At 42.9% G+C, this 23,639-nt stretch overlaps 1 pseudogene; it reads right to left on the bottom strand.

Moving 5' to 3' along the window:
- Nucleotides 1-543: 543 nt before the first annotated feature.
- LOC138511116 (zinc finger protein 585A-like) overlaps nucleotides 544-23,639 on the bottom strand; it is a 501,977-nt pseudogene continuing 478,881 nt past the window's right edge.

The following is a 23,639-nucleotide window of genomic DNA, read 5'->3' as shown; positions in this document are numbered from 1 at the left end:
AACGGAACAATCAGTCAATATTCATGTTATGGCAGAAGAAAGGAGGCGATAGTCAAAGGGTGAGTGTTGGAGGTGCCTAGCAGCATGGTGCATTCTTTGCCTGTAGTAGAGTGGGGGCCAGCTAAGCCCGGACAGGCACAGCCAGGGCCTTAGATGTGGGCCTTCATTGTTGGGGCAGGTGCCACTGATTGGATAATGAAGGAGAGGAAGCCAGTGAGGGCAGGGGGCAGCAACCTTTGAAGAAAAGCTCCACCAAGCTAGAAGCGGTCGGCCATCTTGTACAGATTAAAATGATGCAGTGTCATATATTCACACAAAATGTGCCATACAACCAATACCACGTGCCTCAAACGTTTTTGACTTGTGATCAATAGATGGGTGTACACTACTAAATGTGTGCTCACCTGAGATTACAGAACCAACCACCTAAAATTAGGATTTGGTCAGGTTGAGGTAAGAGTCATAACTTGTTTAGGACATCTCTGACCAGAAACAGTTTACTTCAAAGCAAGCCAGAAAATATAAATTGGTTTAACAAACACATGGAGGTACAACTAACAATTTATTTGTAAAGTTAACGCAGTGACGTATTAGCTGAAGGTCAATATTCTTCTAATCAACCGCCATTCAGTTAATGAACACACTTGGGTAAGGATTACATTCAGCATCTCAGCTTTTCTAGGACCAAGTTAATTTATTAAACATTTTGCTCACTATTCCTTCTTGGAATTTTGAGAGAACAGCTATATCATTACACCCATAGCAGAATTTAATTTCCAAATGTGCATGGGTTTTATTGCTTCAACTCTGTGAATACTTCGATTTGCCCTTTCTACTCTATTAAAAAAAGGTCCCCTTTTATAAAATACATTTACATATAATTTAATGGAACACTTCACATCTTTTCCCTGCCATTCACACCAAACCAATTTCTTTTAAAACCGTGCTTTAAGAGTGGAATTCACCCTCCCTTATGCAAGTACATCCCTATGCCGACCCCAGGCCAGAGAACTATCTAGAAATCCTGAGTGCTCCAGTAATTTAAGACACCAGAAGGGATCCGAGGAGAATGCAATAGTGTAATACAATAGAGGGGATGCTGAGGAAAGGAGTGTTCCACTAGATATAAGCAATAGTGTAACATACTAAAGGGGATCCTGAGGAGAAGAGTGTTCCACTAGAGATAGGCAATAGTGTAATACACTAGAGGGGATCCTGAGAAGTGTTCCACTAGAGATAAGCAACAGTCCTGGGGATAAGAGTGTTTCTGCTAGAGATAGGCAATAGTGTAATACACTAGAGGGGGTCCTGGGGAGAGGACTGTTCCACTAGAGATAGGCAATAGTGTAATACACTAGAGGGGCTCCTGAGGAGAAGAGTGTTCCACCAGAGATAGGAAATAGTGTAATACACTAGAGGAGATCCTGGGGAGAAGAGTTTTCCCCTAGAGCTAGGCAATGGTGTATGGTACCATTGGGGATCATGAAAAGAGTGTTCCACTAGAGATAGGCAATAGTGTAACACACTAGAGGGGATCCTGAGGAGTAGAGTGTTCAACTAGAAATGGGTAACAATGTAATACTCTAGCTTGGATGCAGAGGAGAAAAGTGTTCCACTAGAGACAGACAATGGTGTACTACACTAGAGGGGATCCTAAAGAGTGTTCCGCTAGAGACAGGCAATAGTGTAATACACTACAGAGGATCCTGAGGAAACCGTAGAGAATTTGCTCCAGCGTTCAGCGAGGAGGGCGTTTCCAGGCTGGCATTCATTTCATGGGAACTGACTCTGGAGTAATATTGGAATTCCACTTTTATGGATCCCATCCTCCATGTTTTCCCCATCGATGAACATTGGCTTGACACATGTGTTGTGCCAAGCATAGTGTGTCAGACAGGGCTCCAGATAATTTAAATTTGGAATATTTTAATCCCAACGCTTTAAAGTTGAAAGTAAAATTACTTTATGGAGGTGTACAAATGTAATTCTCATTCCCAGTAGAGGCATGTTTTACATTAAGTAATAGAAACATGTCCTCTCTGTGCAATGCATGCTTCCATGCACATAGCAATTCAGGTAAAATAAAATATGCGTGTGTTCTTTACAATTACTCTACAGATCATAGAACAGTTTCCCTCTTACATCCAATGAGGGTCTATAGTTATTAATTCAACCAGAGAGTCTAAGATTTTTCAGAAAGTTGGTTCCATTAATTTAGGCAAAGTGTTCCATAGGATGGGTACCTTAACACAGAAGGTTCAGTCTCCTTTCAGAATATTCCAGAAGTGATGCATTCCAAACAGCCGAGATTTATCCAATCATAATCAGCCACTATCTGTGAGCCAAAGGAAGCTGGGCGCAGCTGTGCAGGTGGGTTCTTCACAATTTCAGGCAATAGCCAAATTCTGTCCCATTGAAGAAGCACCGCCGCCTCCTCTCTGAAGCTTCCATTGCAGAGGAGATTTCACCACCTACATGCTCTCTCTCTCCTGGCGGATAAGATCATCCTGTGCACTGACGTATTTCCCATATTAAGTTCACGGAAACAGATAGTCAAGTTTACGTTTAGTCTAGTGTCTAATGAGGTGACTGCTCAGACTGAAGCTTTCTCCACATTCTGTGGACGTCTACAGTTTCTCACCTGTCTGTGATCTCTGGTGACGAGTAAGATCTCCTTTCCAAGCAAACCTTTTCCCACTTCAGTGCACACATGAGGTTTCCCACCTGTATGTGTTCTCTGGTGGACAGCAAGATTTCTCTTCTCAGCAAACCCTTTACCACATTAAGTGCACTCATGCGTTTTCTCCTCTGTATGTGTTCTCTGGTGGATAGTGAGCTTATCCTTCCGAACAAACCCTTTCCCACATTCAGTACACTCATAAGTTTTCTCCCCTGTATGTATTCTCTGGTGGATAGTGAGCTTATCCTTCCGAACAAACCCTTTCCCACATTCAGTACACTCATAGGTTTTCTCCCCTGTATGTGCTCTCTGGTGGATAGTGAGTTTATCCTTCCGAGCAAACCCTTTCCCACATTCAGTGCACACATGAGGTTTCACTCCTGTATGTGTTCTCCAGTGGATAGTAAGAGCTCCCTTCCGAGCAAACCTTTTCCCACAATCAATGCACTCATGAGGTTTCTCACCTGTATGTGTTCTCTGGTGGACAGTGAGCTTTCCCTTCCGAGCAAACCCTTTCCCACATTCAGTGCATTCATGAGGTTTCAAACCTGTATGTATTCTCTGGTGGATAGTAAGATCTCTCTTCCAAGCAAACTTTTTCCCACATTCAGTGCACTCATGAGGTTTCTCACCTGTATGTGATCTCTGGTGGCTAGTAAGATCTCCCTTCTGGGCAAACCTTTTCCCGCATTCAGTGCACACATGGTGTTTCTCACCTGTATGTGTCATCTGGTGGATAGTGAGCTTTCCCTTCTGAGCAAACCCTTTTCCACATTCAGTGCACTCATAAGGTTTCACCCCTGTATGTGTCATCTGGTGGATAGTGAGCTTTTTCTTCTGAGCAAACCCTTTCCCACATTCAGTGCACTCATGAGGTTTCTCACCTGTATGTGTTCTCTGGTGGATAGTGAGCTTTCCCTTCCAAGCAAACTTTTTCCCACATTCAGTGCACTCATGAGGTTTCTCACCTGTATGTCTTCTCTGGTGGATAGTAAGAGCTCCCTTCCGAGCAAACCTTTTCCCACATTCAGTGCACTCATGAGGTTTCACCCCTGTATGTGTTCTCTGGTGGATAGTGAGCTTTCCCTTCTCAGCAAACCCTTTCCCACATTCAGTGCACTCATGAGGTTTCTCAGCTGTATGTGTTCTATGGTGGATAGCAAGAGCTCCCTTCCGAGCAAACCTTTTCCCACATTCAGTGCACTCATGAGGTTTCTCCCCTGTATGTATTCTGTGGTGGATAGTGAGCTTTCCCTTCCGAGTAAACCCTTTCCCACATTCAGTGCACTCATGAGGTTTCTCAGCTATATGTGTTCTCTGATGATGAGTAAGATTCCCTTTCTCAGAAAACCCTTTCCCACATTCACTGCACTCATGAGGTTTTTCACCTGTATGTGTTCTCTGATGTTTAATAAGACTTCCCTTCTGAGCAAACCGTTTCCCACATTCAGTGCATTCATGAGGTTTCTCAGCTGTATGTGTTCTCTGATGATGAGTAAGATTCCCTTTTTCAGAAAACCCTTTCCCACATTCACTGCACTCATGAGGTTTCTCACCTGTATGTGTTCTCTGGTGTTTAATAAGACTTCCCTTCTGAGCAAACCGTTTCCCACATTCAGTGCACTCATGAGGTTTCTCAGCTGTATGTGTTCTCTGATGATGAGTAAGATTCCCTTTCTCAGAAAACCCTTTCCCACATTCACTGCACTCATGAGGTTTCTCACCGGTATGTATCCTATGGTGATTTACAAGAGCTCCCTTCTGAGCAAACCCTTTCCCACATTCAATGCACACATGAGGTTTCTGACCGGTCTGTACGTGCTGTTGACAGATAAGTGTATCAGGCACATGGCCATTATTCCCGAATTCAGTGCACTGAGGAGGATTTTTACCCATGTCCTCATGTGGGCAATAAGTATGTTTTTGAGATGGCAACATTCTTGACATTCTGAGCACGTGTTCGGTTTCTCGCCAGTTTATTTTGTTAGGTGCTCAATAAGAGGACCCTTTCCACTGAATCTTTTATGAAATTCAGGGCACAGGTGAGCTTTCTCGTCTGTAGATCATTCTGGTGACAAACAAGATTTTTCCTCTGACTGAAGCTTTTAAATATTCAGTGCATGGATACTGTTAGTTATTTGAATTTACTGGCGTTTCAAAATAATTCTTTAAACCAACCAGACTTACATTTAGAATGTATATAGACTGGCGCTCATATGTGTTCTCTCCGGAATAACAGGCAAAACAAAAAGCCTCATCTTACTGCACCTAAAGCACCGGTGCTATCATTCTCAAACCCTAATGTGTTAGTTAGTCTGTAATGCTGGTTTCAGGCTTTGCACTTCATTAGTCCACAGAATGTAACTATCATTGTCGTTGAATTCTTTGGGCCATCCGTCACCTATTGAAGGAAAATTGAGATGCACGTTATTAGTTTCAACACGTTCACAATCACAGGCATCACATGTAGCATGCAGAGCGGTTCCCTGTTATAGTGAAATGGTTCTCAGTAATAGTGAAATGGTTCTTAGTAATAGTGAAACTGGTTCTCAGTAATAGTGATGTGCATTAGTTAATTGCTCACATAGTAACAAGGCACCCTGACAGGTGGCAGATTAGTGGTGCTCCAATGATAACATCAACTGTGACAGAGGTGATTTCCAGTAGGAATAGTGTGATTCACAGAAATTTTGAACGTTTTAGCATCCAACAGTGTAAGAGAAAAAAAAAACATTGTCCGGTAACAAACATCTTAAGTGGATATTTTAATCATCATTACACATGACTAAACTAGTGCATTAAAGATCCCCATTGCCATATACACACAATAAAGGCAGGCGTCTGAGACTAGGTCAGTTCTTCACCAATATGACATGTTTGAGAACTCTACTGTGACCTAATTGCATGTGGCCAAACACACATATATAACATCAGTATTGAGGAAACAAGGACTGAACTGAAACTTTAAAGAAAAAGCACCAGTTTCTTCCCACAGAGAGAATGGCACAGGCCCTGCTACACTGCATTTAAACATGGACTTTAAACCGATAATCCGCAAACACACCCCCTTCCTTTAGGATTCACAGAAAGAACAAGCTTGTGCCAGAGACCGATAGATGAGGCAAAGTGTATGGGAGACTCACCCCAACTTCCCTCTATCGTCCCAATTGACATTATAATTGTGCCATGTAATGAAATGAATTGGTCCAAGGGGCACCACGTGTATTGCCCTGTATGAAATACCACAGGGTAGATTTCAGGAGGGGACACACACTCTGTTTTATTGTTAAGGGGTGTGTGCAAATGCTTCTGTTAATTGCCAGTTTCCCGTAGCCCGATCTATACCCCTCCTTTCTGTGGATTCTGATAATTGCAACCTAAGTTCAATCTCAGCGTGACCCTGCGCCCTCTGTGCTGTGCCCAAGAATAGGTTCAATCTCAGCGTGACCCTGCGCCCTCTGTGCTGTGCCCAAGAATAGCTTCAATCTCAGCGTGCCCCTGCACCCCCTGTGCTGTGCCCAAGAATAGCTTCAATCTCAGCGTGCCCCTGCACCCCCTGTGCTGTGGCCTAGAATAGCTTCAATCTCAGCGTGTCCCTGCGCCCTCTGTGCTGTGACCAAGAACTCACTAAATGTTACCCTGAGAACTGCTCTCATCACATCTTTAGTATCTAGTGGGGATGGCGCCCCATCATTGCTAATATCCAACAACTTGGAAGGGAAAACAACGCAGAGCAACAGGGGTTCTAAACCTGGTCCCACACTTAGAGGCGGGACTCCAGCATGGAGTACGATATTCAAACCCATTTTAATGTTCATTCAATGTACTACCAAAGTGAAAGAAGCTTTCTCACATACTCATTTCAAACACAACTGAATCCATTACTTTCAACTGGCAATCTGTTAATTTAATATCTGTCAATTCTTGGGGGTATAGGGATCCTATGATTGGAAAGGAGGCAAGTTGACATTTAATCCCAGATGCTTGTTTTGCAGATGTCATTCTGCCAACACAGACTTACAACGGTTCCTCCTCTCCAGTTTCACCCGGTGTCTAAAGGGAAGTAGTATTTAAGCTGTGATGTCATTTCTGGAGCCTTCTCTGCAGGCACCGTCCAGCTCTGTGAGAAGAGCCCAATGAAAGCCTTACTACTCGCTAGTCTAATGTGACCTGTGGTGCCATGAGAGCAATCTCATGCTCGAGGCTTGGGCAGTGTTGCCATGTTAACCTATTGAGACTTGCTCGCTAGTCCAATGTGGCCGGTGGTGCCCTGAGAGCAATCTCATGCTCGAGGCTTGGGAAGTGTTGCCATGTTACGCTATTGAGACTTGCTTGCTAGTCCAATGTGGCCAGTGGTGCCCTGAGAGCAATCTCATGCTCGAGACTTGGGCAGTGTTGCCATGGTAACCTATTGAAACTCACTTGCTAGTCCAATGTGGCCGGTGGTGCCTGAGAGCAATCTCATGCTCGAGGCTTGGGCAGTGTTGTAAGCTATTGAGACTTGCTTGCAAGTCTAATGTGACCTGTGGTGCCCTGAGAGCAATCTCATGCTCGAGGCTTGGGCAGTGTTGCCATGTTAACCTATTGAGACTTGCTCGCTAGTACAATGTGGCCGGTGGTGCCCTGAGAGCAATCGCATGCTCGAGGCTTGGTCAGTGTTGCCATGTTACGCTATTGAGACTTGCTTGCTAGTCCAATGTGGCCAGTGGTGCCCTGAGAGCAATCTCATGCTCGAGGCTTGGGCAGTGTTGCCATGTTAACCTATTGAAACTCACTTGCTAGTCCAATGTGGCCGGTGGTGCCTGAGAGCAATCTCATGCTCGAGGCTTGGGCAGTGTTGTAAGCTATTGAGACTTGCTTGCAAGTCTAATGTGACCTGTGGTGCCCTGAGAGCAATCTCATGCTCGAGGCTTGGGCAGTGTTGCCATGTTAACCTATTGAGACTTGCTCGCTAGTACAATGTGGCCGGTGGTGCCCTGAGAGCAATCGCATGCTCGAGGCTTGGTCAGTGTTGCCATGTTAACCTATTGGGACTTGCTCGCTAGTCCAATGTGGCCAATGGTGCCCTGAGAGCAATCTCATGCTCGAGGCTTGGACAGGGTTGCCATGTTAACCTATTGAGACTTGCTCGCTAGTCCAATGTGGCCTGTGGTGCCCTGAGAATGATCTCACGCTCAAGGCTTCGGCAGTGTTGTAAGCTATTGAGACTCGCTCGCTAGTCCAATGTGGCTGGTGGGGCCCTGAGATCAATGAGTCTTGGGCAGTGTTGTCACGTTCCCCTATTGTGACTTGCTCACTAGTTCAATGTGGCTGTGGTGCCCTGAGAGCAACCTCATGCTCGAGGCTTGACCAGTGTTGACACGTTAACCTATTGAGACTTGCTCGCTAGTCCAATGTGACCGGCGGTGTCCTGAGAGCAATCTCATGCTTGCGGCTTGGGAAGTGTTGTAAGCTATTGAGACTTGCTTGCTAGTCCAATGTGGCTGGTGTTCCCAGAGTGAGATCTCCTGCTCAAGGCTTGGCCAGTGTTGCCACATTAACCTATTGAGACTTGCTCTCTAGTGTAATGTGACCAGTGGTGCCCTGAGAGCAATCTCATGCTCAAGGCTTGGGCAGTGTTGCCATGTTAACCTATTGAGACTTGCTGGCTAGTCTAATGTGGCCAGTGGTGCCCTGAGAGCAATCTCATGCTCAAGGCTTGGGCAGTGTTGCCATGTTGACCTATTGAGACCTGCTCGCTAGTCTAATGTGGCCGATGGTGCCCTGAGAATAATCACATGCTCGAGGCTTGGGCAGTGTTGCCATGTTAACCTATTGAGACTTGCTCGCTAGTCTGATATGGCTGGCGGTGCCCTGAGAGCAGTCTCATGCTCGAGACTTGGGCAGTGTTGCAATGTTAACCTATTGAGACTTGCTCGCTCGTCAAATGTGGCCGGTGGTGCCCTAAGAACAATCTCATGCTCGAGGCTTGGGCAATGTTGCCATGTAAACCTAGTGAGACTTGCTCGCTAGTCTAAAGTGACCTGTGGTGCCCTGAGAATGATCTCATGCTCAAGGCTTGGGCAGTGTTGCATGTTATATATTGCAAACAACTTTCTGCAGGACTTTTACATAAAATCAACTGTAATATTAAGAGGTTGATTGTTGCAGTTTGCTATGAGCCAGTAAACACGATGCAAACATAGTCGGACTCGTCACACTTCAGAGGTCCGTTTGAGCACACCACAAACTCATTACACTGAAACTGTCTTCATGTAAATCTGCAGCACTAGCGCAGACACTATCCTACTCCACACCACTAAGAACATATCACTCAGAAACTGCCTTAATGTAAATGTGCACCACTAGCAGACGCTATCCTAATCCACACCACTAAGAAAATATCACTCAGAAACTGCCTTCATGTAAATCTGCATCACTAGCACAGACGCTATCCTAATCCACACCACTAAGACCATCTCGCTAGGAACTGCCTTCATGTAAATATGCATCACTAGCAGAGACGCTATCCTAATCCACACCACTAAGAAAATATCACTCAGAAACTGCCTCATTGTGAATATGCATCACTAGCACAGACGCTATATAATAATCCACACCACTAAGAACATATTGCTCAGACACTTCCTTCATGTAAATCTGCATCACTAGCACAGGGCTATCCTAATCCACACCACTAAGAACATATCACTCAGAAACTGCCTTCATGTAAATCTGCATCACTAGCACAGATACTATCCTAATTCAGACCACTAAGAACATATCACTCAGAAACTGCATTCATGTAAATCTGCATCACTAGCGCAGACGCTTCCCTAATCCACACCACTAAGAACATCGCTCAGAAACTGCCTTCATGTAAATCTGCATCACTAGCACAGGTGCTATCCTCATCCACACCACTAAGAACATATCACTAGAAACTGCCTTCATGTAAATATGCATCACTAGCACAGACACTATCCTCATCCACACCACTAAGAACATATCACTCAGAAACTGCCTTCATGTAAATCTGCATCACTAGCACAGACGCTATCCTCATCCGCACCACTAAGAACATATCACTAGAAACTGCCTTCATGTAAATCTGCATCACTAGCACAGACACTATCCTCATCCACACCACTAAGAACATATCACTAGAAACAGCATTCATGTAGAGCTGCATCACTAGCACAGACACTATCCTAATCCACACTACTAACCTATCACTCAGAAACTGCATTCATGTAAATCTGCATCACTAGCGCAGACGCTTCCCTAATCCACACCACTAAGAACATCGCTCAGAAACTGCTGTCATGTAAATCTGCATCACTAGCAGACGCTGTCCTAATCCACACCACTAAGAACGTACCACTCAGAAACTGCCTTCATGTAAATATGCATCACTAGCACAGAAACTATCCTAATCCACACTCCTAAGAACATGTCACTCAGTCAGAAACTGCCTTTGTGTAAATATGCATCACTAGCACAGACGCTATCCTAATCCACACCAAGAACATATCGCTCAGAAACTGCTGTCATGTAAATCTGCATCACTAGCAGACGCTGTCCTAATCCACACCACTAAGAACGTACCACTCAGAAACTGCCTTCATGGAAATCTGCATCACTAGCACAGACGCTATTCTAATCCACACCACTAAGAACGTACCACTCAGAAACTGCCTTCATGTAATTCTGCATCACTAGCACAGATACTATCCTAATCCACACCACTAAGAACGTATCACTCAGAAACTGCCTTCATGTAATTCTGCATCACTAGCACAGATGCTACCCTAATCCACACCACTAAGAACGTATCACTCAGAAACTGCCTTCATGTAAATATAAATCACTAGCACAGATGCTATCCTAATCCACACCACTAAGAACGTATCACTCAGAAACTGCCATCATGTGAATATACATCACTAGCACAGACGCTATATAATAATCCACACCACTAAGAACATATTGCTCAGACACTTCCTTCATGTAAATCTGCATCACTAGCACAGGGCTATCCTAATCCACACCACTAAGAACGTATCACTCAGAAACTGCCTTCATGTGAATATGCATCACTAGCACAGATGCTGTCCTAATCCACACCCTTAAATATGCATCACTAGCACAGACACTATCCTAATCCACACCACTAAGAAAATATCACACAGAAACTGCCTTCATGTAAATATGCATCACTAGCGCAGACGCTATCCTAATGCACACCAATAAGAACATATCACTCACAAACTGCCTTCATGTAAATATGCATCTCTAGCACAGACGCTATCCTAATGCACACCACTAAGAACATATACTAAGAAACAGCCTTCATGTAAATATGCGTCACTAGCACAGACGCTATCCTCATCCACACCACTGAGAACATATCACTCAGAAACTACCTTCATGTAAATCTGCATCACTAGCACAGATGCTATTCTAATCCACACAACTAAGAACATATCACTCAGAAACTGTCTTCTTGTGAATATGCATCACTAGCACAGACGCTATCCTAATGCACACCACTAAGAACATATACTAAGAAACAGCCTTCATGTAAATATGCGTCACCAGCACAGACGCTATCCTCATCCACACCACTAAGAACATATCACTCAGAAACTACCTTCATGTAAATCTGCATCACTAGCACAGATGCTATTCTAATCCACACCACTAAGAACATATCACTAGAAACAGCCTTCATGTAAATATGCGTCACCAGCACAGACGCTATCCTAATCCACACCTCTAAGAGCATATCACTCAGAAACTGCCTTCATGTAAATATGCATCACTAGCACAGACACCATCCTAATCCACACCACTAAGAACATATAACTCGGAAACTGCCATCATGTGAATATACATCACTAGCACAGACGCTATATAATAATCCACACCACTAAGAACATATTGCTCAGAAACTTCCTTCATGTAAATCTGCATCACTAGCACAGGGCTATCCTAATCCACACGACTAAGAGCATATCACTCAAAAACGACCTTCATGTAAATATGCATCACTAGCACAGATGCTATCCTAATCCACACGACTAAGAGCATATCACTCAGAAACTGCCTTCATGTAAATCTGCATCACTAGCACAGACACTATCCTAATCCACACCACTAAGAACATATCACTAGAAACAGCCTTCATGTAAATATGCGTCACCAGCACAGACGCTATCCTCATCCACACCACTAAGAACATATCACTCAGAAACTACCTTCATGTAAATCTGCATCACTAGCACAGATGCTATTCTAATCCACACCACTAAGAACATATCACTCAGAAACTGCCTTCATGTAAATATGCATCACTAGCACAGGCGCTATCCTCATCCACACCACTAAGAACATATCACTAGAAACAGCCTTCATGTAAATATGCATCACTAGCACAGACACCATCCTAATCCACACCACTAAGAACATATAACTCGGAAACTACCATCATGTGAATATACATCACTAGCACAGACGCTATATAATAATCCACACCACTAAGAACATATTGCTCAGAAACTTCCTTCATGTAAATCTGCATCACTAGCACAGGGCTATCCTAATCCACACGACTAAGAACATATCACTAGAAACTGTCTTTATGTAAATCTGCATCACTAGCACAGACACTGTCCTAATCCACACCACTAAGAACATTTCACTCAGAAACTGCCTTCATGTAAATCTGCATCACTAGTACAGATGCTATCCTAATCCACACCACTAAGAACATATCACTAGAAACTGCCTTCATGTAAATCTGCATCACTAGCACAGGGCTATCCTCATCCACACCACTGAGAACATATCACTCAGAAACTGCCTTCATGTAAATCTGCACCACCAGCACAGACACTGTCCTAATCCACACCACTAAGAACATTTCACTCAGAAACTGCCTTCATGTAAATCTGCATCACTAGTACAGACGCTATCCTAATCCACACCACTAAGAACATATCACTCAGAAACTGCCTTCATGTACATCTGCATCACTAGCACAGGTGCTATCCTCATCCACACCACTAAGAACATATCACTCAGAAACTGCCTTCATGTAAATCTGCATCACTAGCACAGGCACTATCCTCATCCACACCAGTAAGAACATATCACTCAGAAACTGCCTTCATGTAAATCTGCATCACTAGCACAGACACTGTCCTAATCCACACCACTAAGAACATTTCACTCAGAAACTGCCTTCATGTAAATCTGCATCACTAGTACAGATGCTATCCTAATCCACACCACTAAGAACATATCACTAGAAACTGCCTTCATGTAAATCTGCATCACTAGCACAGACACTGTCCTAATCCACACCACTAAGAACATTTCACTCAGAAACTGCCTTCATGTAAATATGCATCACTAGCACAGATGCTATCCTAATTCACACCACTAAGAACATATCACTAGAAACAACATTCATGTAAATCTGCTTCACTAGCACAGACACTGTCCTAATCCACACCACTAAGAACATATCACTCAGAAACTGCCTTCATGTACATCTGCATCACTAGCACAGACGCTATCCTACTCCACACCACTAAGAACATATCACTAGAAACTGTCTTCATGTAAATCTGCATCACTAGCACTGACACTGTCCTAATCCACACCACTAAGAGAATATCACTCAGAAACTGCCTGCATGTAAATCTGCATCACTAGCACAGAGGCTATCCTCATCCACACCACTAAGAACATATCACTAGAAACTGTCTTCATGTAAATATGCATCACTAGCCCAGACGCTATCCTCATCCACACCACTAAGAACATATCACTAGAAACTGTCTTCATGTAAATCTGCATCACTAGCACAGACACTATCCTCATCCACACCACTAAGAACATATCACTCAGAAACTGCCTTCATGTAAATCTGCATCACTAGCACAGACGCTATCCTCATCCACACCACTAAGAATATATCACTAGGAACTGCCTTCATGTAAAAATGCATCACTAGTACAGATGCTATCCTAATCCACACCACTAAGAACATATCACTCAGAAACTGCCTTCATGTACATCTGCATCACTAGCACAGACGCTATCCTAATCCACACCACTAAGAACATATCACTAGAAACTGTCTTCATGTAAATCTGCATCACTAGCACAGATGCTATTCTAATCCACACCACTAAGAAAATATCACTCAGAAACTGCCTTCATGTAAATATGCATCACTAGCACAGGCACTATCCTCATCCACACCACTAAGAACATATCACTAGAAACAGCCTTCATGTAAATATGCGTCACCAGCACAGACGCTATCCTCATCCACACCACTAAGAACATATCACTCAGAAACTACCTTCATGTAAATCTGCATCACTAGCACAGATGCTATTCTAATCCACACCACTAAGAACATATCACTCAGAAACTGTCTTCTTGTGAATATGCATCACTAGCACAGACGCTATCCTAATCCACACCACTAAGAACATATCACTAGAAACAGCCTTCATGTAAATATGCGTCACCAGCACAGACGTTATCCTCATCCACACCTCTAAGAACATATCACTCAGAAACTACCTTCATGTAAATCTGCATCACTAGCACAGATGCTATTCTAATCCACACCACTAAGAACATATCACTCAGAAACTGCCTTCATGTAAATATGCATCACTAGCACAGGCGCTATCCTCATCCACACCACTAAGAACATATCACTAGAAACAGCCTTCATGTAAATATGCGTCACCAGCACAGACGCTATCCTAATCCACACCTCTAAGAGCATATCACTCAGAAACTGCCTTCATGTAAATATGCATCACTAGCACAGACACCATCCTAATCCACACCACTAAGAACATATCACTCAGAAACTGCCTTCATGTACATCTGCATCACTAGCACAGGTGCTATCCTAATCCACACCACTAAGAACATATCACTAGAAACTGCCTTCATGTAAATCTGCATCACTAGCACAGGCGCTATCCTCATCCACACCACTGAGAACATATCACTCAGAAACTGCCTTCATGTAAATCTGCACCACCAGCACAGACGCTGTCCTAATCCACACCACTAAGAACATTTCACTCAGAAACTGCCTTCATGTAAATCTGCATCACTAGTACAGACGCTATCCTAATCCACACCACTAAGAACATATCACTCAGAAACTGCCTTCATGTACATCTGCATCACTAGCACAGGTGCTATCCTAATCCACACCACTAAGAACATATCACTCAGAAACTGCCTTCATGTAAATATGCATCACTAGCACAGGCCCTATCCTCATCCACACCACTAAGAATATATCACTAGGAACTGCCTTCATGTAAATATGCATCACTAGCACAGACACTATCCTAATCCACACCACTAAGAACATATCACTCAGAAACTGCCTTCATGTAAATATGCATCACTAGCACAGACACTATCCTCATCCACACCACTAAGAACATATCACTCAGAAACTGCCTTCATGTACATCTGCATCACTAGCACAGGTGCTATCCTAATCCACACCACTAAGAACATATCACTAGAAACTGCCTTCATGTAAATCTGCATCACTAGCACAGGCGCTATCCTCATCCACACCACTGAACATATCACTCAGAAACTGCCTTCATGTAAATCTGCACCACCAGCACAGACGCTGTCCTAATCCACACCACTAAGAACATTTCACTCAGAAACTGCCTTCATGTAAATCTGCATCACTAGTACAGACGCTATCCTAATCCACACCACTAAGAACATATCACTCAGAAACTGCCTTCATGTACATCTGCATCACTAGTACAGACGCTATCCTAATCCACACCACTAAGAACATATCACTCAGAAACTGCCTTCATGTAAATCTGCATCACTAGTACAGACGCTATCCTCATCCACACCACTAAGAACATATCACTCAGAAACTGCCTTCATGTAAATCTGCATCACTAGCACAGGCACTATCCTCATCCACACCAGTAAGAACATATCACTCAGAAACTGCCTTCATGTAAATCTGCATCACTAGCACAGACACTATCCTAATCCACACCACTAAGAACATATCACTCAGAATCTGCCTTCATGTAAATATGCATCACTAGCACAGACACTATCCTCATCCACACCACTAAGAACATATCACTCAGAATCTGCCTTCATGTAAATATGCATCACTAGCACAGACACTATCCTCATCCACACCACTAAGAACATATCACTCAGAAACTGCCTTCATGTAAATCTGCATCACTAGCACAGGCACTATCCTCATCCACACCAGTAAGAACATATCACTCAGAAACTGCCTTCATGTAAATCTGCATCACTAGCACAGACACTATCCTAATCCACACCACTAAGAACATATCACTCAGAATCTGCCTTCATGTAAATATGCATCACTAGCACAGACACTATCCTCATCCACACCACTAAGAACATATCACTCAGAAACTGCCTTCATGTAAATCTGCATCACTAGCACAGGTGCTATCCTCATCCACACCACTAAGAACATATCACTAGAAACTGCCTTCATGTAAATCTGCATCACTAGCACAGGCGCTATCCTCATCCACACCACTAAGAATATATCACTAGGAACTGCCTTCATGTAAATCTGCATCACTAGCACAGACACTGTCCTAATCCACACCACTAAGAACATTTCACTCAGAAACTGCCTTCATGTAAATCTGCATCACTAGTACAGATGCTATCCTAATCCACACCACTAAGAACATATCACTCAGAAACTGCCTTCATGTACATCTGCATCACTAGCACAGACACTGTCCTAATCCACACCACTAAGAACATTTCACTCAGAAACTGCCTTCATGTAAATATGCATCACCAGCACAGACGCTATCCTAATCCACACCACTAAGAACATATCACTAGAAACTGCCTTCCTGTAAATCTGCTTCACTAGCACAGACACTGTCCTAATCCACACCACTAAGAACATATCACTAGAAACTGTCTTCATGTACATCTGCATCACTAGCACAGACACTATCCTCATCCACACCACTAAGAACATATCACTAGAAACAGCATTCATGTAAATATGCATCACTAGCACAGACACTATCCTAATCCACAGCCCTAAGAACATATCACTAGAAACAGCATTCATGTAAATATTCATCACTAGCACAGGTGCTATCCTCATCCACACCACTAAGAACATATCACTCAGAAACTGCCTTCATGTAAATCTGCATCACTAGCACAGGCACTATCCTCATCCACACCACTAAGAACATATCACTCAGAAACTGCCTTCATGTAAATATACATCACCAGCACAGGCCCTATCCTCATCCACACCACTAAGAATATATCACTAGGAACTGCCTTCATGTAAAAATGCATCACTAGTACAGATGCTATCCTAATCCACACCACTAAGAACATATCACTCAGAAACTGCCTTCATGTACATCTGCATCACTAGCACAGACGCTATCCTAATCCACACCACTAAGAACATATCACTAGAAACTGCCTTCATGTAAATCTGCATCACTAGCACAGATGCTATTCTAATCCACACCACTAAGAAAATATCACTCAGAAACTGCCTTCATGTAAATATGCATCACTAGCACAGGCACTATCCTAATCCACACCACTAAGAAAATATCACTCAGAAACTGCCTTCATGTAAATCTGCATCACTAGCACAGACGCTATCCTAATCCACACCACTAAGACCATCTCGCTAGGAACTGCCTTCATGTAAATATGCATCACTAGCACAGATGCTATTCTAATCCACACCACTAAGAAAATATCACTCAGAAACTGCCTTCATGTAAATATGCATCACTAGCACAGGCACTATCCTAATCCACACCACTAAGAAAATATCACACAGAAACTGCCTTCATGTAAATATGCATCACTAGCGCAGACGCTATCCTAATGCACACCAATAAGAACATATCACTCACAAACTGCCTTCATGTAAATATGCATCTCTAGCACAGACGCTATCCTAATGCACACCACTAAGAACATATACTAAGAAACAGCCTTCATGTAAATATGCGTCACTAGCACAGACGCTATCCTCATCCACACCACTGAGAACATATCACTCAGAAACTACCTTCATGTAAATCTGCATCACTAGCACAGATGCTATTCTAATCCACACAACTAAGAACATATCACTCAGAAACTGTCTTCTTGTGAATATGCATCACTAGCACAGACGCTATCCTAATCCACACCACTAAGAACATATCACTAGAAACAGCCTTCATGTAAATATGCGTCACCAGCACAGACGCTATCCTCATCCACACCACTAAGAACATATCACTCAGAAACTACCTTCATGTAAATCTGCATCACTAGCACAGATGCTATTCTAATCCACACCACTAAGAACATATCACTAGAAACAGCCTTCATGTAAATATGCGTCACCAGCACAGACGCTATCCTAATCCACACCTCTAAGAGCATATCACTCAGAAACTGCCTTCATGTAAATATGCATCACTAGCACAGACACCATCCTAATCCACACCACTAAGAACATATAACTCGGAAACTGCCATCATGTGAATATACATCACTAGCACAGACGCTATATAATAATCCACACCACTAAGAACATATTGCTCAGAAACTTCCTTCATGTAAATCTGCATCACTAGCACAGGGCTATCCTAATCCACACGACTAAGAGCATATCACTCAAAAACGACCTTCATGTAAATATGCATCACTAGCACAGATGCTATCCTAATCCACACGACTAAGAGCATATCACTCAGAAACTGCCTTCATGTAAATCTGCATCACTAGCACAGACACTATCCTAATCCACACCACTAAGAACATATCACTAGAAACAGCCTTCATGTAAATATGCGTCACCAGCACAGACGCTATCCTCATCCACACCACTAAGAACATATCACTCAGAAACTACCTTCATGTAAATCTGCATCACTAGCACAGATGCTATTCTAATCCACACCACTAAGAACATATCACTCAGAAACTGCCTTCATGTAAATATGCATCACTAGCACAGACGCTATCCTCATCCACACCACTAAGAACATATCACTAGAAACAGCCTTCATGTAAATATGCATCACTAGCACAGACACCATCCTAATCCACACCACTAAGAACATATAACTCGGAAACTACCATCATGTGAATATACATCACTAGCACAGACGCTATATAATAATCCACACCACTAAGAACATATTGCTCAGAAACTTCCTTCATGTAAATCTGCATCACTAGCACAGGGCTATCCTAATCCACACGACTAAGAACATATCACTAGAAACTGTCTTTATGTAAATCTGCATCACTAGTACAGACGCTATCCTAATCCACACCACTAAGAACATATCACTCAGAAACTGCCTTCATGTACATCTGCATCACTAGCACAGGTGCTATCCTCATCCACACCACTAAGAACATATCACTCAGAAACTGCCTTCATGTAAATCTGCATCACTAGCACAGGCACTATCCTCATCCACACCAGTAAGAACATATCACTCAGAAACTGCCTTCATGTAAATCTGCATCACTAGCACAGACACTGTCCTAATCCACACCACTAAGCACATTTCACTCAGAAACTGCCTTCATGTAAATCTGCATCACTAGTACAGATGCTATCCTAATCCACACCACTAAGAACATATCACTAGAAACTGCCTTCATGTAAATCTGCATCACTAGCACAGACACTGTCCTAATCCACACCACTAAGAACATTTCACTCAGAAACTGCCTTCATGTAAATATGCATCACTAGCACAGATGCTATCCTAATTCACACCACTAAGAACATATCACTAGAAACAACATTCATGTAAATCTGCTTCACTAGCACAGACACTGTCCTAATCCACACCACTAAGAACATATCACTCAGAAACTGCCTTCATGTACATCTGCATCACTAGCACAGGTGCTATCCTCATCCACACCACTAAGAACATATCACTCAGAAACTGCTTTCATGTAAATGTGCATCACTAGCACAGACGCTATCCTACTCCACACCACTAAGAACATATCACTAGAAACTGTCTTCATGTAAATCTGCATCACTAGCACTGACACTGTCCTAATCCACACCACTAAGAGAATATCACTCAGAAACTGCCTGCATGTAAATCTGCATCACTAGCACAGAGGCTATCCTCATCCACACCACTAAGAACATATCACTAGAAACTGTCTTCATGTAAATATGCATCACTAGCCCAGACGCTATCCTCATCCACACCACTAAGAACATATCACTAGAAACTGTCTTCATGTAAATCTGCATCACTAGCACAGACACTATCCTCATCCACACCACTAAGAACATATCACTCAGAAACTGCCTTCATGTAAATCTGCATCACTAGCACAGGCGCTATCCTCATCCACACCACTAAGAATATATCACTAGGAACTGCCTTCATGTAAAAATGCATCACTAGTACAGATGCTATCCTAATCCACACCACTAAGAACATATCACTCAGAAACTGCCTTCATGTACATCTGCATCACTAGCACAGACGCTATCCTAATCCACACCACTAAGAACATATCACTAGAAACTGTCTTCATGTAAATCTGCATCACTAGCACAGATGCTATTCTAATCCACACCACTAAGAAAATATCACTCAGAAACTGCCTTCATGTAAATATGCATCACTAGCACAGGCACTATCCTCATCCACACCACTAAGAACATATCACTCAGAAACTACCTTCATGTAAATCTGCATCACTAGCACAGATGCTATTCTAATCCACACCACTAAGAACATATCACTCAGAAACTGCCTTCTTGTGAATATGCATCACTAGCACAGACGCTATCCTAATCCACACCACTAAGAACATATCACTAGAAACAGCCTTCATGTAAATATGCGTCACCAGCACAGACGTTATCCTCATCCACACCTCTAAGAACATATCACTCAGAAACTACCTTCATGTAAATCTGCATCACTAGCACAGATGCTATTCTAATCCACACCACTAAGAACATATCACTCAGAAACTGCCTTCATGTAAATATGCATCACTAGCACAGGCGCTATCCTCATCCACACCACTAAGAACATATCACTAGAAACAGCCTTCATGTAAATATGCGTCACCAGCACAGACGCTATCCTAATCCACACCTCTAAGAGCATATCACTCAGAAACTGCCTTCATGTAAATATGCATCACTAGCACAGACACCATCCTAATCCACACCACTAAGAACATATCACTCAGAAACTGCCTTCATGTACATCTGCATCACTAGCACAGGTGCTATCCTAATCCACACCACTAAGAACATATCACTAGAAACTGCCTTCATGTAAATCTGCATCACTAGCACAGGCGCTATCCTCATCCACACCACTAAGAACATTTCACTCAGAAACTGCCTTCATGTAAATCTGCATCACTAGTACAGACGCTATCCTAATCCACACCACTAAGAACATATCACTCAGAAACTGCCTTCATGTACATCTGCATCACAAGCACAGGTGCTATCCTAATCCACACCACTAAGAACATATCACTCAGAAACTGCCTTCATGTAAATCTGCATCACTAGCACAGGCGCTATTCTCATCCACACCACTAAGAACATATCACTCAGAAACTGCCTTCATGTAAATCTGCATCACTAGCACAGGCACTATCCTCATCCACACCAGTAAGAACATATCACTCAGAAACTGCCTTCATGTAAATCTGCATCACTAGCACAGACACTATCCTAATCCACACCACTAAGAAAATATCACTCAGAAACTGCCTTCATGTAAATATGCATCACTAGCACAGGCCCTATCCTCATCCACACCACTAAGAATATATCACTAGGAACTGCCTTCATGTAAATATGCATCACTAGCACAGACACTATCCTAATCCACACCACTAAGAACATATCACTCAGAAACTGCCTTCATGTAAATATGCATCACTAGCACAGACACTATCCTCATCCACACCACGAAGAACATATCACTCAGAAACTGCCTTCATGTACATCTGCATCACTAGCACAGGTGCTATCCTAATCCACACCACTAAGAACATATCACTAGAAACTGCCTTCATGTAAATCTGCATCACTAGCACAGGCGCTATCCTCATCCACACCACTGAGAACATATCACTCAGAAACTGCCTTCATGTAAATCTGCACCACCAGCACAGACGCTGTCCTAATCCACACCACTAAGAACATTTCACTCAGAAACTGCCTTCATGTAAATCTGCATCACTAGTACAGACGCTATCCTAATCCACACCACTAAGAACATATCACTCAGAAACTGCCTTCATGTACATCTGCATCACTAGCACAGGTGCTATCCTAATCCACACCACTAAGAACATATCACTCAGAAACTGCCTTCATGTAAATCTGCATCACTAGTACAGACGCTATCCTCATCCACACCACTAAGAACATATCACTCAGAAACTGCCTTCATGTAAATCTGCATCACTAGCACAGGCACTATCCTCATCCACACCAGTAAGAACATATCACTCAGAAACTGCCTTCATGTAAATCTGCATCACTAGCACAGACACTATCCTAATCCACACCACTAAGAACATATCACTCAGAATCTGCCTTCATGTAAATATGCATCACTAGCACAGACACTATCCTCATCCACACCACTAAGAACATATCACTCAGAATCTGCCTTCATGTAAATATGCATCACTAGCACAGACACTATCCTCATCCACACCACTAAGAACATATCACTCAGAAACTGCCTTCATGTACATCTGCATCACTAGCACATACACTATCCTCATCCACACCACTAAGAACATATCACTCAGAAACTGCCTTCATGTAAATCTGCATCACTAGCACAGGCACTATCCTCATCCACACCAGTAAGAACATATCACTCAGAAACTGCCTTCATGTAAATCTGCATCACTAGCACAGACACTATCCTAATCCACACCACTAAGAACATATCACTCAGAATCTGCCTTCATGTAAATATGCATCACTAGCACAGACACTATCCTCATCCACACCACTAAGAACATATCACTCAGAAACTGCCTTCATGTAAATCTGCATCACTAGCACAGGTGCTATCCTCATCCACACCACTAAGAACATATCACTAGAAACTGCCTTCATGTAAATCTGCATCACTAGCACAGGCGCTATCCTCATCCACACCACTAAGAATATATCACTAGGAACTGCCTTCATGTAAATCTGCATCACTAGCACAGACACTGTCCTAATCCACACCACTAAGAACATTTCACTCAGAAACTGCCTTCATGTAAATCTGCATCACTAGTACAGATGCTATCCTAATCCACACCACTAAGAACATATCACTCAGAAACTGCCTTCATGTACATCTGCATCACTAGCACAGACACTGTCCTAATCCACACCACTAAGAACATTTCACTCAGAAACTGCCTTCATGTAAATATGCATCACCAGCACAGACGCTATCCTAATCCACACCACTAAGAACATATCACTAGAAACTGCCTTCCTGTAAATCTGCTTCACTAGCACAGACACTGTCCTAATCCACACCACTAAGAACATATCACTAGAAACTGTCTTCATGTACATCTGCATCACTAGCACAGACACTATCCTCATCCACACCACTAAGAACATATCACTAGAAACAGCATTCATGTAAATATGCATCACTAGCACAGACACTATCCTAATCCACAGCCCTAAGAACATATCACTAGAAACAGCATTCATGTAAATATTCATCACTAGCACAGGTGCTATCCTCATCCACACCACTAAGAACATATCACTCAGAAACTGCCTTCATGTAAATCTGCATCACTAGCACAGGCACTATCCTCATCCACACCACTAAGAACATATCAC

The sequence above is a fragment of the Ambystoma mexicanum genome, chromosome 6p, assembly GCF_040938575.1.
Source record: "Ambystoma mexicanum isolate Mex_15411 chromosome 6p, UKY_AmexF1_1, whole genome shotgun sequence".
Taxonomy (NCBI): Eukaryota; Metazoa; Chordata; class Amphibia; order Caudata; family Ambystomatidae; genus Ambystoma; species Ambystoma mexicanum.
Note: the sequence above shows the minus strand (reverse complement) of the source record. Positions and strands in the feature narration are given on the sequence as shown.